This window comes from Triturus cristatus, chromosome 11 (genome assembly GCF_964204655.1).
Source record: "Triturus cristatus chromosome 11, aTriCri1.1, whole genome shotgun sequence".
In the NCBI taxonomy this organism is placed as follows: domain Eukaryota; kingdom Metazoa; phylum Chordata; class Amphibia; order Caudata; family Salamandridae; genus Triturus; species Triturus cristatus.
The window spans coordinates 1016343456-1016348573 of record NC_140594.1 but is presented as its reverse complement, the minus strand read 5'-3'; the positions used below and the strand labels follow the sequence as shown (position 1 = coordinate 1016348573).

General features: G+C 44.0%; 1 long non-coding RNA gene across 1 annotated transcript; it reads right to left on the bottom strand.

The window, feature by feature from the left end:
- Positions 1-2696: 2696 nt before the first annotated feature.
- Positions 2697-4473, bottom strand: LOC146785842 (uncharacterized). The gene is made up of 4 exons (XR_014970503.1): positions 4404-4473; positions 3885-4034; positions 3567-3730; positions 2697-3157 (listed from the first exon to the last, which is right to left on the bottom strand). It is a non-coding gene; the product is annotated as an uncharacterized LOC146785842 (long non-coding RNA).
- Positions 4474-5118: the final 645 nt, after the last annotated feature.

Sequence of the window (5118 nt, the reverse complement as noted above, 5' to 3'; positions counted from 1 at the left end):
CACATTGCCTATGGGATAAGCCTGACTGCTCTGCCAAGCTACCAAGAGGGTGAGCAGGGGTTATCTTAGGTGTGTAACTCCCTTACCATGACTAGAGTGGTGGGTTCTGCCTGGCTTAGGTGCATACCCTAGCCAACCAGAAACCCAATTTTTAACAGTGCCCCCATGGTTTGTAATACAGCAGCTGCCGGCAATCATGTAGGAAATCTGTAACGGAGGGCAAGGACTCAATCCCCCAACACGAGTCCTCATGGGGAACCCGTACTCTACTGAGGGTGGTGGTGAGACATCACTGGATTTCCCACTCGTTGTGCGGCCGGCTGCAGTTGCCCGTGAGCGTGCAGTGCAGCTGCCGCTGTACTTCCCCTTCAGGGAGCACTTCAGAGACTTGGACTAGTCTCATAGTAGCTTGCCCAGGCAGTGAGACTTAGGGTGGGGACACGCCGGTCTCTCGTGGCACTCACCTCTCATCCAGGTCCCAGGCGTAGGTGTTGCATGCCACCCTCAGGATTCACCAGGTTCCTCCCTTCATGAGCTGGGGCCTTCCATGGCTGCAGCCGGCTCTCCCTCACTGGAGAGTTGGGGCGGGCCCTGCAGCCGCTGACACGAACACATGCAGCGTGTCTGGCAGCATCTCCCACTAGAGCCCTGGTTGCTTGGGCAATGCTAGGAGCTCGTTTGTGAAGGCCCTGCTTGTTCCCAGGCCAGCACAAGGAGTTTTTTTTATCTCAATTAAAGCACACAGAAGCTTCCAAGAATTGAAACACAAAGAAGCTTCTCAATAAGGAAAGCCACAAGGACTAAAGGGCTCACCATGCGCTGGACTTGCAACAAAAAGCACTCCTCACACACTTTAACTTTAGGAAAGGTGGAAAATACAATGCTCACCACACACTCCAAAGGAGCAACCATAAGGGGCTCATTATATACTCTTCCTCAAAAAGGAGCAACGAGGAGTCCAGTCCTACACCTGCTCCAGCCAGGAGCAGCAACTGGGGCCGTCTCACCCCACACACCTCAGGGGCAGCGCTCATCAAACAGTCCTTCTTATCTCCTTCCAGGCAGGTTCCCCTTGATATTCAGCAAGGATATTTTGCGATGTCTTTGATTTCCCTGAGACTTCCAACAGGAGGCAAGCACACACAAGCCCTTGGAGATTCTTCACAAGCAGTATACAGCAGCAGGGCAAAAAGAGTCAGTTATTTTCCTCCACCATAGACAGAAGCAGCAACTGCAGGCCAAACCACCCCTCAATCAGAAAAGTCAGTGCTCCTCACACAGTTCTTCTGCTCTTCTTCTTGGCAGGGTCCTCTTGTTCATTGAAGTTATCTAAAGTCTTGAGGTTTTGGGTCCAATACTTATACCCCATTTTGGTATTGTTCTCTTTGGTGTAAGGGTCTCTGAACACAGTCCATACCAGTCCTGTCCTCCCTGGTGCAGCATTACCACAGGGTGCGGAGACAGCATTGTGAAAAGGAGACACAGCCTATTCAGGTGCAAGTGAAACTCCTCCCACCACTCTAAATGCAAACCAGGTCTATTCAGCCCAGCAATGAGTCACCCAGGCAGGGCACACCTCAATTCCCCCCCCCCAGTGACCCTCTACAGTGAATGCACATCCCCAGCTCCTGTTACTCCAACACCAGATACTAAATACAGAAACAGTCAGAGGCACACAGGATGGTAAGGTAAGAAAAAGCCCTCTTTCATAAAAAAGGGTATTTTAAAACATAGAGTTTAAAAAACACCTTCAAAAAAAGTTGCTGTAATACATTCTGAGTTCAGACATAAACAGCAGGTAGTAGTGTTCCCTTACCAGGAAATGTCCGCACATCCACTATATACAGAAGTAAATTAGCACTCAATTTAGCGTGAAAACAAGTTTTTGTATAAAGGTATTATGTTACAGTTCTAAAAGCGGGTGCTAAGTCGGCCCCAAAACGCCTACTACCTTAAGGTGTTGTTAGCACAAATCAATGTACAATTAATTTAAACACAGAAAATGCCTATACAGCACACCATTTGTCATTATCTAGTCCCTGTTCTATGTGTTCAACCCTTCGGTATAAATAAACAGGAAGGCCCTTAAGAACCATCTCTTCCCCAAAGTCAAATCTGTGTTGGAAGGTGTCATGAGGGCTTAGTCCTTGTCAGGAGCGCCGGGACGCCCCTTTGTTGGGGCAGCTGTTGCGCTATATAAATTGTTATAACATAACATAACATAAACCCAAATAAATTTAAAACAAGGAAAACACAACAGTATTAATCAGAAACAGAAATCCAGAACGGTCATTCTCCATGTCGATTAGCAGCCTTTATTCTCATAATACAAATCATTTAAAATTGCCAGCACACGATTAGCAGACACGTGTTTCGTCTTTGCTCAGACTTTTTCAAGGCATAAAAATCGTGAAGAACAATCCAAAGTCAGAATTACGCCACATCTATTAATGCGTTACAGTGTATATATGCACGCTCAATCTGGATGCTATAATGCAAACCAATAAACAAAGGGGGACCCCCAATTGCGCGATAAAGAACCGGTAAACAAGGGGTAAAGGCAAAATATTTCAAAAGGAAAACAAAACCGGTTCAATAATTATACACTATGGCCTAAAGAATAGGTCCTTGATAGGGCACAAGACACAACTGGAGCAAGGATAGACACAGCAAAGACCAAAAGTACTCAGAGAGTTGTAGGTATAAAAATAGACCTAGTGTGTTTATTTTACTTTTTTTTGTTTATAGAAAATTTCATTTTTCAATTTTTATAGATGTGATTCATCATAAGACAAATATATAAACATATGATGCAAAGAATTACAATACAATAAATATACAATAATCAAGAATCAACAAATACACAATAATTGAAAACAAAGACAAAAGGAGTGCCCCACTAGAAAACTAAATCAGACATACACTCAGTCAAACCACAATCATAACATCAAGACAACTAATTCGTAAATACAAGTTATCCTTGGATATTCGAGTGGATGAATGGGTTGTATCTCATCCAAAGGAAGCCAGGTGGTACTTCAGAAAAAGGGGAAGGTCATCGAATCAAGCGCCAACGCGCGTTTCGGTATAGGGCCCACAGGGGAGCCCCACCTTCATCAGGGCGTAGACCAAGGATAATAGGGGGCAAACACTCGATCTAAAAATTCAAACAAATAAGTATCATAAAATAACATACACTAATACGTTCATCTATAAACAATATAAATATTCAAGCAACAATTCTAAATTCTTTGGTGTCCAGATCACTTGTCCAGTTTATTACTGGTAATTCATAATTAAATAGCTTCATATATATGGCCCAATGGGTCCGACAGTAGCATGAAAGGACAAATCACCACTAATAAATAAAGTGACCAAGTAAGAAAGTGGAAATCCATCACCGAGGAAATGAGATTAAAACTCAAGTTAAATCAGGGCAAAAAAGAGAAGAGATAATAAGAAAAAGATTAGTGCAGGATAAAGGGAAGCCATCCGCAAGGGTGGTGAAATCATAGAAGAACATAAGTGCTGATGTCTAACCATACACACAAGAAGGTGATACATACTAAAATAGGAGTTCAAGGAGGATCATAGATAATTCGCCTCCAGGCAACAGTAGTAAAATCAAAGTCCTATGGAACCGTAAGATGGGGCTCGCTATAGGCAAAAGTTTTCGTTTCTGATAAGAAACAGAGGTGAGGACGGTGTTTAAATCTTGAGCATCAAAAATCTGCGGAGAAAATAGATTAACAAAGAATAAACCACCGACTGGGTCAACAAAGAATAAACCACCGACTAGGTCGGTCTCTGTAATGACAAGCTATTCAGGTGGAGAGGCTGTAAAAAAGAAAAATGAAACTAAATGAAATGACCACCATACTTACGATGCGGGAAAATCCGGTCAGAGCGTAAGCTCGGGATACTCCGAGCGAGGTCTTAAAAGACGGAACGTATCGAGGAGCAAACAATGCAAATTTCGACAAGAGACTATCGGTCCAAATTCACCATGATGAGGATATGTATTGGTCAAGTTTCTGTGGAAAAGGATGAAAGAGCGGAGTCTGAAGCTGGGTTCCAAAAACAATACTGGATATCCCTGTAGCGAATAAGGCTGCAGAGGGAGGGTGAAGATAATTTAAACGTAAACGTGTCCCATCGCAACTAGCACGAAAGGGACCTCAATGTTAACACAGATCCCGTTATAAAAAGGGGACTAAAGTAGAACTGAGCGTGATGGCAACTCACATTAAGTTAACAACGGATAAGAAAAAGGGAGAGGGGGAGGGAAGGGGTAGGGGATCGGGAGTGTAGGGGAGGGGGAGAAAGGGACCTGAGGGGTCCCGGAATGCGGCATTAAGAAGCGACATTGGGATAGTAAGTAAGCATACGAATTCAACACTTACTGATTCCGAGGTTAAGAAGTTCCCCAAGTGTTCCGAGTAGCAGGATCGGCGTCTCTGTCTCCTAGCCGGTAAATATGAGGCAGAGACAGCCCTCCTCAAGTACCTCTCGTCCACGGTCCGCCCGCCAATGGAAGCAGAGGAGGGACGGAGCAGATTAGATATCAACAGAGGACTTCTGTTGGACGGCTGTAAGCACGGCACCGGATGTGGGGGCGCCATCTTGAAGTTGCAAAAAACGGGGGAATGGTTACACTGTGAATATGGGGAAGATTTTCCATACAGGTTATGGAATAGATACAGTAGGGGCGAAAGAGATTCCATAGTATTACCGGTGGGCGAGTTATGACCACAGCGCATAAAATACATAAAACCACCAAGTGGGGATTCGGATCAGAGGGAAATGGATCCGCCAAGTATGCTATGGTATGACCTATTCCCAGAAATGATCCAGGGTGGAAAAGATAGAAAAAATAATAATGAGAGAAAATATTGTACAGGGTAAGAACAAAGAATAAGAGTCAAAAAACAATATAAGGAAAACCTATGGCTATATTAAGGGTGAAAAAAGGGGCCATAACAGTGCTGGAATATATGATGCTCATATCGTCACACTGCAGAGTAGATGAACCCAAACCGAACCTCCAAATAGAGAGTTGGGCCATTCATAATGAACATTATAAGATGGCATTCTCCCATGAAATGATTTCATTAAGGC